Source organism: Terrapene carolina, unplaced genomic scaffold (genome assembly GCF_002925995.2).
Source record: "Terrapene carolina triunguis isolate 2854851 unplaced genomic scaffold, T_m_triunguis-2.0 Scaffold51, whole genome shotgun sequence".
Lineage (NCBI taxonomy): Eukaryota > Metazoa > Chordata > Testudines > Emydidae > Terrapene > Terrapene triunguis.
This window is the reverse complement of record NW_020664402.1, coordinates 1672431-1686147: the sequence shown is the minus strand read 5'-3', so window position 1 is coordinate 1686147 and position 13717 is coordinate 1672431.

Sequence of the window (13717 nt, the reverse complement as noted above, 5' to 3'; positions counted from 1 at the left end):
CTCCGGCACAGAGCCCCCAGTGCCAGCTATGCACCCCCCTCCGGCACAGAGCCCCCAGTGCCAGCTACGCACCCCCCTCCGGCACAGAGCTCCGTGACAGGCTGGCACCTGGAGTGATCCTGGAGTGAACTCTGGAGTGGAGGCCCCCTCAGCGAGGGCTCCGCGCTCAGCCCTGGCCCCAGCTGCTCCTGCCCAGGGCAGCCCCGAGCTCTAGGGCTGCCAGCCGCAGAGGAGAGAGGAGAATGGCAAGGGACCACAGGACGTGGGTCCACAGCACCGAGCCCGGGCCTCCCTGCCTGGGGACGTGACGGCTTTGGACACACTTTCCTGTGGCCTCCAGGGGCTGCAGGGGGCATCCCCAGCCGCAGCCCCCCTGAGACACTGGCCCTGGCCCCACAGCCGACAGGATCCATGGATCAGGGCCGCAGGGAGAACGTGCCCGGAGCAGCAGCTTTTCCAGCCCGTTTGGTTCTCTGGGAGCCGCGTGAGCAGAAACCACAGCAAGGCGGGTTTGTGCTGGTGCATTAAGAGAACAATCAAAACCCTGGGAGCAGCCGCTCGCGCGTTTCCACCTGCTTTTCTAGGGCAAACTAGGCTCAGCAGCTCCCAACAGAGCGAGGCAGTGGCCCCCGGGCAGGCTGCTCGCATCCCATCCCGCCTGGTCCCCGCGAGCTGCGGCAGTTACTCCCACCGGGGAGTGCTGGCCATTTGCAGAAGAAAAGACTCTTTGTTCCCCTCGCTAGGAACAGCTTCTTCTGTGTGTGCCCCGAGCTCCCTCGCTCATGCCTGCACGTGCCACATGCAACTGACACACACGTGTGCGTGCACATGCGTGTCACACACACATCACATATGCACATACACAGCCCCTCCCCCCACAACTATGCACAAGACAGACAAGCCGTGCAAATCCCATGCACACACCTGCTATGCACAAGACACAGGTCCCAGAAAGGCCCCGCACGCGGAGAGGCAGCCAGGCTGCTGCAGGGGCTGCTGGGCCAGGGCGGAGGACAGGGGGGCTCTGCTGGGCCTGCTCCTGTATCCTGCCTGGGCTCTCAACGGGCCGATTGACGTGCTCGGTTCCTGCCGGCCCGACAGCGCCCGCGGCTGGGGAGGGAGGGGTAGCACTGCTCCCCAAAGAGCTGCCTGTCCAGCTGGGGGGATGGGGCCAGATCTCTCCCGAGCAATGGGGGAGGCACAGGAAGGGGGGGTCTGACCCCTGCCACTGGGAATCAAGGGCGCCTTTGTCCTCTGCTGGAGAAGCCCTGGGGCTGGCCAAGTGGGTTAAATCCCGACCAAGTCACAAGGGAGTTACGGGTGCTGGGTTCAGCCCCTCTCCCTTAAACCCACGTGCTCCTGCCCAGCTGACAGCCTCAGCCCAGGGGAAGCGCATGGCAGAGCAGGGAGGGCCTGGGGCTGGAGCCGAAGGGGCTGGGGGGCGGGACTGGCAGACATTAGCGGCTGTGGGGCAGGGGCAGCTGCTGCGTTTCTAGCAGTGACCCGATTCCTGGGCAGTGCCGGTCACCCCGCTCATGCCCACGGGCTCTGCGCAGGCGATGCCAGGCCCAGGCATGGGCTGGAGTTGCGGTTCTGATGCTCCTGTGGCCGTGACAGCAGCTGGGGTGTTACCTGCAGACATTAGGGCACCCCACCTTTTCCCAGTCCGTAGGGCTCCAGGCGAAATGCACCTGTGGGGCTCCGGGTGTAACTAGCCTGGTCAGTGTAAGTACCCACACCCTTACCCAATGCGTAGGGCTCCGGGTGTATACGACTTCTGCAGGTGTGCGGGACCTTTTCCCAGTGAAAGAGCCTTACACCGTAATATCCTACATCGCCTCTATTTATTAACAATCACCCAGACCAGACTGCACACGCTACACACACAATGCTCACCACTCCCAATAAGACAGACGAGCTTTTCTTGCTGGCCAGTCAGGGTCGGGTCCATCTGATGGACTCCAGTTTCTACGCGGTGTCATTGGCAGAGTGGTGAGGTCTGGCAGCTCTGATCTTTGGGGCTGTGTCCCGGAACTGGTTCCCAAAGAACTTCCTCTTGGACCCCAGTTTATATAGTGAAACTTGAGTCCTTTTTAGCTGTACCTTAACCAGTCATTATACTGAAATGTTACTAACCAATCCTAACATAGTGTAACAAAATTCTCTAACCAATCCTACCCCACCCCCTTCATTAATTTAAACCTAGCAAAATTAATTAGGTAACAGACAGAAACAATTAAAGAACCAGAGACCAGACAGATAAACAATAGGGAAGTAGGGACCATGATGACAAAACAATACAGAAATGAGGATTTCACAACCACAGCCATTGAGAATTGATTTCGTGAAAGACAGATGCTATCAACCTACGTTTTCTTTAACCATCTTAAGATCTGTTTGTTTATCTGGTGCTAGTGGGGGCCATTAGGACGGGGTCTCCTCCTAAACAGCCCGATCTTACAGCGTTTTCATGTCCTTTAGATGGAACGGGAGGATGTGACTTCCTGCTTCTCAGCTAACGGCAGCTGCTCTTTTAATCTGGCTGCAGACGAAGGCCTTAAGCTTTAGGCCTTACAATATGGCTTCAGGAAAAGGCCTGATCCTTACGGTGGGGGAGGCAGGTGCCGAGCAGGACTAACCCGCCCCAAATCACTGCTCGCTCAGCGCTGTGGGAAGGGCCGGCTCAGCTCAGCGCCCCATTGCCCTAGCAGCCACGTGGCAGTGCCTAGGACGGGCCACCAGCAGCGCCAGCCCCGCAGAGAGGTGGGGGGCTGATGGATGGGCAGGGGAAGGAGCCCTGCGCATCACAGGGCTTGTGGGTAAGGGACAAGGCATCAGGACTTCTGGGTCCTAGTCACGGCTCAATGCGACCTTGGCAAGTCCCGGCACCTCTCCGTGCCTCAGTTTCCCCATATGTACGTTGCTATTAACCATTTACACTGCTGTGGGGCCTAGTCCAGCTCGCTGTGCCAAGCGCTGTACACACCAACAGGCCACAGGCTGGGCTGCTGCTGCTCCCTGCCCCAGCGTCTGGAGGCTCCACGGAGATCTGGGGATGTCAGGGCCTGGAGAAGGAAGAGTTGCTTGGACTCTCTGGGTGGATCTGCCCAGCGAGCGGCAGCGAGTCCCAGAGCCCAGGCTCCCCACTCTGGCCTTCAGAGCCCCAGCCTCAGGCGCCAGGGCCACACAGCTGCTGGGGGCGCCGGAGCGTGAGCCCCACTGGCCCATCGACGTGGGGGCCAAGACGCTGCACAGACGCCCCGAGAGCCCGGAGCAGGGACCCTGGTTCTTTGTGTCTGGGCAGTGCCAGCTCGCGGGGCCCGGATCCCTCCCGCATCTCAGGGTTGGGCTTGGGGGCAGCTTTGACCCAGAGGAAGGATGCCCCTGTGGGCAGGGCACCAGCCTGGCATTTGGAGGCCTGCGCTCAGTTTAGGGAGGGTTGCCAATTTTGGCTGGACAGATTCTTGGAGGTTTCATCACATGACATGATTCCTAGAGACTCCCAGGCCAATCCTGGGGGTTGGGGAACCCCTAGCTCAGAAGGGCCCCCTTCTGCCCGACTCACTGGGGGGCCCGGGGCCCGTTGATTTCAAGGGAAGGTGCAAGGCCCCGGGATCTGGGCCTCAGCCCCTGTCCCTGGGTTGGGTCCCTGCCCGGCCCTGCCCCTAGTGGGGGGAGGCCCCATGCGGTAAGGAGGGAGCTGTTCAGATACGCTGGGCTGGGGCCAGACAAGCCTCAGTTTCCCCTCTCTGGATCCATTTAGTGTGTGAGCTTTTCAGGCAGGAGCTGGCGCTGTGGGTGAGGTGCCACCATCATGAGCGAGCCTAGTGGCCAGCGAACAGCTTGGGTCCCTCCCGCTCCACAGCCAGCTCCCCAGCTGGGGTAGCCAGGTGTCCTTCCCCTGCCCTCAGCTGGGCACTGCCGACTTGCCTGGCTGGGAGGTGGCCCCCAGCTGCAGGACGGGCTGGGGGGGCATTGGCCCCCCAAGGGCCCAGATCTGGGCTCTGATACGCAGCAACCGCTGCACATTGAGGGCAGGGCTGGGCCCAGCAGCTCCATCAGTTAGCATAGGGTTACCATACGTCCGGATTTTCCCGGACATGTCCAGCTTTTTGGTCCTCAAATCCCCATCCGGGAGGAATTTCCAAAAAGCCGAACATGTCCGGGAAAATAGGCAGGCATGGAAAGGGGACCGCCTCCTCCCTGGGGTTCAACTTTCCCGGCTCCCGCCGCTCTCCCCAGCGCAGCAGCAGCCAGAGCCCGGGAGGAGGCGGCTGCGAGCTGGGATGCCGCCGGCTGGCGCCGCTCGGCCTGGGCCGGTGGGGCCGGGGGTGCTCGGCCGGGCCGGTGGGGCCGGAGCGACCAGGGCTGGGGGTGCTCGGCCAGCACCGCTCGGCCAGGGCCAGGGCCGGGCCGGAGCTGCTCGGCCGGGGCCGGTGGGGCCGGGGTGCTCGGCCAGTGGCCGGAACCGGGGCCCGAGCCGAGCTGGGCCGGAGCGACTGGGGCTGGGGGTGCTCGGCCGCCGGCCGGCGCTGCTCAGCCAGCGCCACTCGGCCAGGGCCGGGGGTGCTCGGCCGCTGGGAGGCAGCTGGAACCGGGGCCCGAGCCGAGCCGGAGTAACCGGGGCTGGGGGTGCTCAGTCGGCACCCCAGGGCCCGAGCTGGGCCGGAGCTGCCGGGGCCAGAGCCTCTTGGCCGGCCGCCGGGGGGAGCCGCTCAGCCGGGGGGGCTGGACTGGGCCATGTCTCCTCGCGCCCCACCCCAGCCCCAGCCCCAGCTTACCTGCTGCCTGCCTGTTTCAGGCTTCCCGCGAACATTTGATTTGCGGGAAGCAGGGGAGGGGGAGGAGCAGGGGGCGGAGCGTTCAGGGGAGGGGGCAGGGACTTTGGGGAAGGGGCGGAGTTGGGCCAGGGCCAGGGGTGGGAAAGGGGCGGAGTTGGGGTGGGGCCGGGGCCCCTTGGAGTGTCCTCTTTTTCAGGGGCTCCAATATGGTAACCCTAAGTTAGCAGCGCCGAGCGGGGCTGAGTATCCAGGAGGCGCCGGCAGGTGGCTGCCCCAGCCCAGCCCAGCCCAGCCCAGCCTCCTGCTCCCCATGGCCGAGCCCAGCCAGCGAGCGGCTCCTCGGGGATACAGGACCAGGCCCCGTGCCCCGGCCCCACCCAGCACAGGCTGCACAGAGCTGGTAACTCGCCTCACCCCCTGCTGGAGTAGTGCTGAGTGTGTGCACACAGCCGCACACTTCCACACGCACCCGCATGCATTTACACACTTCTACATGCACCCCGAACGCATCTACACACACCTGGCACGCATCTACATGCAACCCGCACACATCCCGCACACCCTCCGCACGCACCTACACGTACCCTGCACGCATCTACACGCACCCGGCACGCATCTACATGCATCCGGCACGCACCTACACGCACCCAGCATGCATCTACATGCACCCCGCATGCATCCTGCACACACTCTGCACGCATCTACATGCACCCGGCACGCATCTACATGCATCCGGCATGCATCTACATGCACCTGGCACACATCTACACGCACCCCGCATGCACCCCACATGCATCCCACACACACTCCGCACGCATCTACACGCACCCCGCATGTACCTACACACACCCTGCACGCATCTACATGCATGTCCACACTCGCCCCGCACACATCTACACACCCCGTCACACATGAACACAGACGCTCCTACACACACCTATAGCTCCCGGGAGCCCCCAGAAGTGCACACACAGTCACACAGGTGCCCACTCAGACAGGCCCACACAGGAACATGCCTCCCATAGCCCCTCCCTCCCGCTAAGCTGGTGCCAGGGGCCCGGGGAAGCCAAAGGAGTGACAGGAGGAACGGCGCTAGGGGGTGCTAGGCTGCAGGGAACGGGGGGCTCAGCAGGGGGCGCGCTCCCCTCTCAGAGAGCGCTGGCCCCAGTGTGGCGCTAGGGGGCGCTGGGCTGCTGAAGGCAGTGTCTTTCAGACGGGACAAAAGCCAGAGCATCCGAGGATTCCCAGGAGAGCCAGGAACAGGCAGGGACCCTCCCATCCCCCTTCCCACCTCCTTGCAGCCCCAGCAGAGTCCCCCGAGCCCAGGGGCAGCAGGCCGGCACCCTCCATGCTCCACACCAGAGGCGGCTGCACTCGCAGCTGCCCTCGGAGGGCGAAAGCGGGTTAATGAGCTGTCCCTATGTTCAGCACTGACCGGCTGGGGCCGTGGCGGGTCACAGGGTGGGGGGGGAGAGGAGGTTGCCCAGGGCGGGCTCCGAGAGCTGAGAGCAGTGTCGCACCCGGGGTCTCCTGATCTACCTGGGGGGGTCCTGGCCCTGGGATCTCAGTGCTGGCCCATGGGATGAACAGGGAGCTCTGTGTCCGGCGAGGTCACCGTGCCGGGGGATCCCAGAATTAGGGTGTCTGGCTATTGGCCCGGCAGCTGGGTGGCACCTGGTGGATGCTTGAGTGAGGGGCACAGTCACCGCCAGGAGGGGTTGGGCCCCTTTCCTGACAGGGCTAGCCCTGGAGCTGCGTTGCCAGGCCATGCAAACAGCACCTCAGCTCACTCCTTGCCCGCACCGGAGAACTCGGGACAGCGTGCGCACGTTTGCCTCGGCCCCCTGCAGCGCGTCCTGCCAGCATGAAGCTGGATCGGCAAAAGCATTGTGGGTAGGTGTCCCCAGTGCAGCCTTGTGGGCCGGTGTTGCAGTGTATTGTGGGACAGCACCAGCCCTTTCAGGGAATTGGGTGGGTCAAATGGCCACAAATCCCTCTGCTCCGTCCCATAACCTACGGCCTTCTGGCCACCAGGCACGGGGCTCCTGCGTGGACCGGTGGGGATCTCCGGCGAGGGAGTCATCTGTGTTTGCGGAATCCCAGAGGCTGCGGGGCCGATGGAGACAGCGAGTGCTCTGGCCCACCGGCTGCAGGAATTCACACCAGCAGGTCTGGGACCCCACTGATCCCATCATGCTGCAAACCTGGGACGAGCAGCAGTGGCTCCAGAGCCTGGGGATGCAGCCGGCTGCGTCCTTGCAGCCAGGGGCCGAACTTGCCCCAGCTCTGCAGCGCAGAGGCCCCAGGCTCTGGCAGGGGAGAAGCTGGGCGATGGATCACTCTCGGGGCGTGCACCCCAGATTGCTACTGCTAGGGTTAACATATTTCTACAAGCAAAAAAAGAGGACACTGGGGCGGGGAGGAGCCCAGCTCTAGCCCCGCCCCCATCCACTCCCTCCCACTTCCCACCCCCTGATTGCCCCCCTCAGAACCCCCAACCCCCCCCGCTCCTTGTCCCCTGACTGCCCCCTCCTGGGACCCCACCCCCTATCTAAGCCGCCCTGCTTCTTGTCCCCTGACTGCCCCCTCCTGAGAACCCCCTACGACCCTACCTGTCCCCTGACTGCCCTGACCCTTATCCACACCCCCGCCCCCAGACAGACCCCCGGGGACTCCCATGCCCTATCCAACTGCTCCCTGCCCCCTGACAGGACCCCTAGAACTCCTGACCCATCCAACCCCCTCGACCCCTCTCCACACCCCTGCCCCCGATAGCCCCCCCAGAACCCCAGACCCATCTAACCCCCCCGTTCCCTGTCCCTGACTGTCCCAACCCCTCTCCACACCCCTGCCCCCCTGACAGCTCCCTCCCCAAACTCCCGACCCATCCAACCCCCCCTCCCTGTCCCCTGACCAGGGCCGGCTTTAAAGAGCCCAGGAATTGGGCTGCACTCCGGCCAGGGTTGCGGGGCTTGGGGCCGGGCTGGAGGTGCTCGGCCGGAGCTGGGCCGGCGCGCTCGGCCGGAACCAGGGCCGGCGCTGCTGGGGCCCGAGCCGCCGGAGCCGGGGCCGGCGCTGCTGGGGCCTGAGCCAGGCCGGGCCCGGGCCGGTGCTGCTGGGGCCCGAGCTGGCCGGGCCGGGGGTGCTTGGCCGGAACTGGGGTCGCCGCCCTCGGGCCGGAACCAGGGCCGGAGCCGCTGGGGCCCGAGCTGGGCCGGAGCCGCTGTGGCCGCCGGGCGCCGCTCGGCCCGGGCCGGAGTGAGCCGCTCGGCCAGGGCCGCGCCTCCCCGGAGCTCTCCTCCTCGCGCCCCCCCGCCCCAGCTTACCTGCTGCTGCCTCCCGCTTGCCGCTGCTTCTTTTCAGACTTCCCGCGAAGATCTGATTCGCGGGAAGCAGGGGAGGGGGAGGAGCAGGGGGGCGGAGCGTTCAGGGGAGGGGAGGAGGGGGAAGACAGCGGTGGGGCCAGACAGCGTGGTAAGGCTGCAGGGGATGGGGGGAGCCGGGAAGGGGCTTTGGGTGCCCAGCGGCGCTTGGCCTCCGCTTTTCTATCTATAAATAGCCGACCGGGGAAATCCCGGACATTTTTAGATTTTTAAAAATCCCCCCCGGACGGCTATTTATAGACCGAAAAGCCGGACATGTCCGGGGAAATCCGGACATATGGTAGCCCTAGCTACTGCTCTGTGCGCCATTGGTTTGGAGTTGGAACCTCTCCCGTGGGGGCTGTCGCCATCCAGTGTGCAAAGCCACTGAGCATCTCCTGCTGCTCAGCACTGCCCCTGGGGCTGGGCGATCCCCGCAAACTAATCGATGGAGTCAAGGCAACGGCCGAGCCCTGGTGGGCAATGACTGCCCTCCCCCGGCTGCTGGGGGGTGGTTACCAGGCAGGCTCAGGGGTGGGTGCAGCTTGGTGCCCTAGCTTGACTCACACTAGCCCAGCGACAAACCCCAGGGAAGACCTGGCAGCACAGACTTGTTGCAATGCAAGGAAATGCTGCCGCAGAAACAGCACCCGGAGCGTGGCTGGGCTAGGAAACACCTCGTGGGAACCACTGGGGACGCTGGGCCAAGATTCGGGGCTGTTTGATCCTGGCGGCTGATCCGTCCCTTGTCTTGTCTGCTGAGGCTGCCAGCAAGAGTGACACCCCCGGTCAGCGACCAGCCATCAGGTGGAACCAGGGCTCAGGGCAGATCCCGGCGCCAGGCCATTGGGAGTCCCAGCGTGGCTCTGTGCGGTGCTGCCACCTCCTGGTCTCCGTGCGCTGGATGGAAATAACAGGTTTCTGAAATGTTCCTTTTTCCTCTGGATCACCCCAGCCGATGGACAGCCCCTCGAAACCCATGGAGAGACTCCCGGTAACTTCGGCCCACGCCCTGCTGGGGTGGGAAACCAGTGTCACCAGGTTAGAGAGAAACCAGTCCAAGCCAAGCTAGAATATGTCTAGGTCTTGAGAGGTGGATTATGGTGTGACGTTGCACTCCATACGCTTTATAAAAATATGTTTATAAATGTGAATATGATGTACCTGGAATATGCTTTATGCAAAAGGTCTCTTGTAAGGAATCATTACAAAGCTTATAATCTACTGAGTGTGGTCATCCTATTTGTATGAATGTATCACTCTTGTATCTGAAACTAGAAATATGAAATGTAACTCTGAGGGCCTATTGTAATTATGCCAAGTGTGGGCCATTAATGGTGGTTTATAATCTTGATGGCTCCCATCAACCAGGACAATTGGTTGTAAATGGTTTATTTACCTGCAAGCCTTCCTGTGTGTGTGTGGGCCAGCCCTGGAAGAATGGAGGGGGTCTCACAGGACATGTGAACATGTCACCTGATACTGGAATCCATCTTAAACCTGGTGTTTTTCCATTTAGAAGGAGGAGTGGCAACCCAGAGAGACAAAAGCTTCCTGCCTTGCGCCAAAGATATAAAAGGGGGTGGAACAGAACCAAGTGGGGTCCCAGTCGTGAAAAACCCCCTGCTTTTCACTTCAGATGCCTGCTGGTGTCGTCAGACGCTACCGGTGTGGTGCTCTGCTCTGTCCAATGTTGATAACCATTGGCTGCATGCGTGTTCCCTCTGTTTGCTGCCCCGGCTCTGCAGATCGCTGGCTCAGCAGACCCCGAGAGAACCCCCAATGACCACAGACTCTAGTAAGGTACGAAGGCACCCGGCCAGGTTTATTATTAAAGAGAAACACAGTCTCTAGCTCCCCGGATTAGATATCTTCGGTTCTGCTAGTACATATGTGCTCCCTGGCAATGGACCGGCTCAGTCAGTGGCGGGACTTTCCACTGCCCCCTAGGCCAGACAAAGCCACTGCCCCAGGGATGTATTCTTATACACAGGTACAAACAAGTTACACATCACTCCTGACGTACTGAAGTGCAACCCCCCTACGTAGTAATGTACAACCCTCCTACACAATAAGGTGCCGCCTTTCACCTTGTACATGTTGGTTCGAACAAAACAACTCTGTCCATCATATTCCCCTTTTGCCCCTGTCTTTAGGATGGGTCAGCCTGTTCCTCGTTATCTGTGTGGAATGTGCAAGTATGCGAATTTTCTGATATCTAGGGTCCAGTACCTTTTAGGTATGGATCTTTTTGCAGCATCAGCCCTTTCCTTGCCAGCTTCTGTGAGCAGGGCCTGCCTCTGGCTCACAGCTTAACTTTGCTTTATGTTAACAAAGTCTTGACCATTACTTTAGTACAGGCTTTAGGGCTCATACCGGGCCTCTTCTTACTACAGCTGGAACTAACAAGGACTGTACTGTACCGGGGAAAGGATTGGGCCCAGACTAGGAAGGCGTCTAGTCTGTGAAAGGTTTCAGAGTAGCAGCCGCGTTAGTCTGTATCCGCAAAAAGAACAGGAGTCCTTGTGGCACCTTAGAGACTAAGATCATCAGATGCATAGAATGGAACATACAGTAAGAAGACATTTATACGTACAGAGAACATGAAAAGGTGGAAGTAGCCATACCAACTGTAAGAGGCTAATTAATTAAGATGAGCTATTATCAGCAGGTGAAAAAAAACTTTTGTAGCGATAATCAAGATGGCCCATTTTAGACAGTTGACAAGAAGGTGTGAGGATACTTAACATGGGGAAATAGATTCAATATGTGTAATGACCCAGCCACTCCCAGTCTGTGAAAGAAGCTTATTGGAACATCTCTAAGGGTGAGATTTACCTGTAATCAGTTTCTTAATGTATTAGGCTTAGACTTGTATGTTTTGTTTTATTTTGCTTGGTAACTTGCTTTGTTCTGTCTGTTATTATTTGGAACCACTTAAATCCTACTTTTTAAGCTTAATAAAATCACTTTTGCTTATTAATAGAATCATAGAATCATAGAAGATCAGGGTTGGAAGGGACCTCAGGAGGTCATCTAGTCCAACCCCTGCTCAAAGCAGGACCAATCCCCAACTAAATTATCCCAGCCAGGGCTTTTTCAAGCCAGGCCTTAAAAACCTCTAAGGAAGGAGATTCCACCACCTCCCATTCAAGTGCTTCACTATCCTCCTAGTGAAATAGTGTTTCCTAATATCCAACCAAGACCTCCCCCACTGCAACTTGAGACCATTACTCCTTGTTCTGTCATCTGCCACCACCGAGAACAGTCTAGATCCATCCTCTTTGGAACCCCCCTTCAGGTAGTTGAAGGCTGCTATCAAATCCCCCCTCACTCTTCTCTTCTGCAGACTACATAAGCCCAGTTCCCTCAGCCTCTCCTCGTAAGTCATGTTGTCACCGAAATATCGGGTCCACCTAGCTGAGAGCCAATAACAGCCAGACAGGGATAAGGAAAAGTTGCTTTATTCTGCAGAAGAAAGGAGAGCTTTGCACCTTGGTACAAAGACTCTGTCTTACACACATTTTACAGATCCTTTATACACATTCAGACAAAGGCCCTTGCCGTGTTAACACTTGATTGGTAGTTGTCAGACCTGTGCTTTTGCTATCTGGTCAGTGAAAACCGGCTTGGGACCAGCTCCAACTACCTCAAGGCCTTGAAAGGGAAGACAGTTGAAAAGTTCAGGCTACTGTGTAGTGAGGTATCTGGCCACTGGTTGACATAAAGGCTGCTAACTGTTAAGGAGGGTCACTAGTAACTTTCACAATGTGCTCCAGCCCCCTGATCATTTTCGTTGCCTTCTGCTGGACTCTCTCCAATTTGTCCACATCCTTTCTGTAGTGGGGGCCCAAAACTGGACACAGTACTCCAGGTGTGGCCTCACCAGTGCCGAATAGAGGGGGATGATCACGTCACTTAATCTGCTGGCAACACTCCCACTAATGCAGCCCAATATGCCGTTAGCCTTCTTGGCAACAAGGGCACCCTGCTGACTCATATCCAGCTTCTCATCCATTGTAATCCCCAGGTCCTTTTCTGCAGAACCGCCGCTTCACCAGTAGGTCCCCAGCCTGTAGCCCCTGGGGCCTTGATGGACCAGTGGCTAATGCACCACTGCGGTCTGACAGCACTATTCAGAGTCGGACCCGCGGACACTCAGTCTCATCCCGGGTTTGTCTCGGCTGTCGGCATTTTCACGTTGATTGTCACTAGCTGTTTCTGACTCTGCTTGCCGGGACTTGTAACGCCCGCATGCCCTGTGACTCACACGGCTTTGGGAACAGGATGACCTCCATTCGGATCCCTTCCCTTCGTGCCATTGCTTGTGTCCATGGATAGCGATGCTGGGCGCAGTATGTGACGCTCCTAGCCGTTTACCAACAGGAAAGAATTCAGCTCATCCAAGCTCCTTGTCCGATCCTCAGCGCCTGTGGATTGCAGTGGGAGCTTGGGAGTGTTGCCCCCTCTCGGATCAGCCGGGGGCTGGGGATGAGAGAAGCAGTTTTTGTTTCTCCCCGAAGAGCCAGCTGTGAACACAAAGCCTCATGACAGCTCAGTCAGCAGCACTGTCCCTGGGCTGGGGTAACTGGGACTGCCTGTCTGTGGCTAGCACAAGTGGGAAAGCCAAGGCCTGGCTTCACCGTGCCATTCCCACAGCTTCCCAGCGACCTCCATGGAGGCCCTCCAGCGTGAAACAAACGGGAGCAGCCCAGAGGCGAACCCAGCCCTGGGTGTTCAGCCCAGCCCAGCTCACCTGGTTGGCCTCACAGTCCAGGTAAGAACATCACACTAGAAACGGCACCACTGTAGCCACTCACTGCAGCGCTGGAGGGGTTCGCCCGTCGGCATAGGTGATCTATCTCCCGGAGAGGCGGTAGCTAGCACTGTTTATACGGGGGGGCTAGGCTGGCTTAACTCTGTTGCTCAGGGGGGTGGATTTTTCATACCCCAAGTGACTTAGCTGGGTTCACCTAACTTCTCACTGTAGACTGGCTTGAGGCTAACGAGGAGACGAAAGCCTGGTCCACACTAGAAAATTAAGCTGACTTATCGCCAGTGGAGACGGCGCTAGGTACCGCCTCTCGGGGAGGTGGAATAATTACAGCAGGTCAGATCTATGATGAAGCCCTGTGCCAGAGCATTTCAAGTGTTACACAAGCCCTGAACTGCCAAAAGATCTGCTCTGGTTCAATGAGGAATGAAGTCAGGGAAGTGCTACGTCCGACGGGAGGGCAGAGATGATCCCAATGGTCCCTTCTGGCCTTACAATCTAGGAAACTATTACCAAGAACCACCTGAGACTATTAGCCAAAGCCCGCAGAACCCAGCACTGCTTGGAGACAGCTCCCCAGGCCAAGGGCTTGTTGCAGGGTCTGTTGCTGGGCCATTTGCTTATTAACAAGGTAAAGGATGCCCTGAAAAGCTGTGAATTAATGTGACCATCAACCACTAGTGCTAAAAGGAACAGGAGAATGAGAAGAGTTGAGCAAATTCCTCCCATGCACAAGTCCATTTAACCGAACTTTATTAAGGCACAAAGCCACCTCTCTCAGGAAACAGCCACACTGGTCC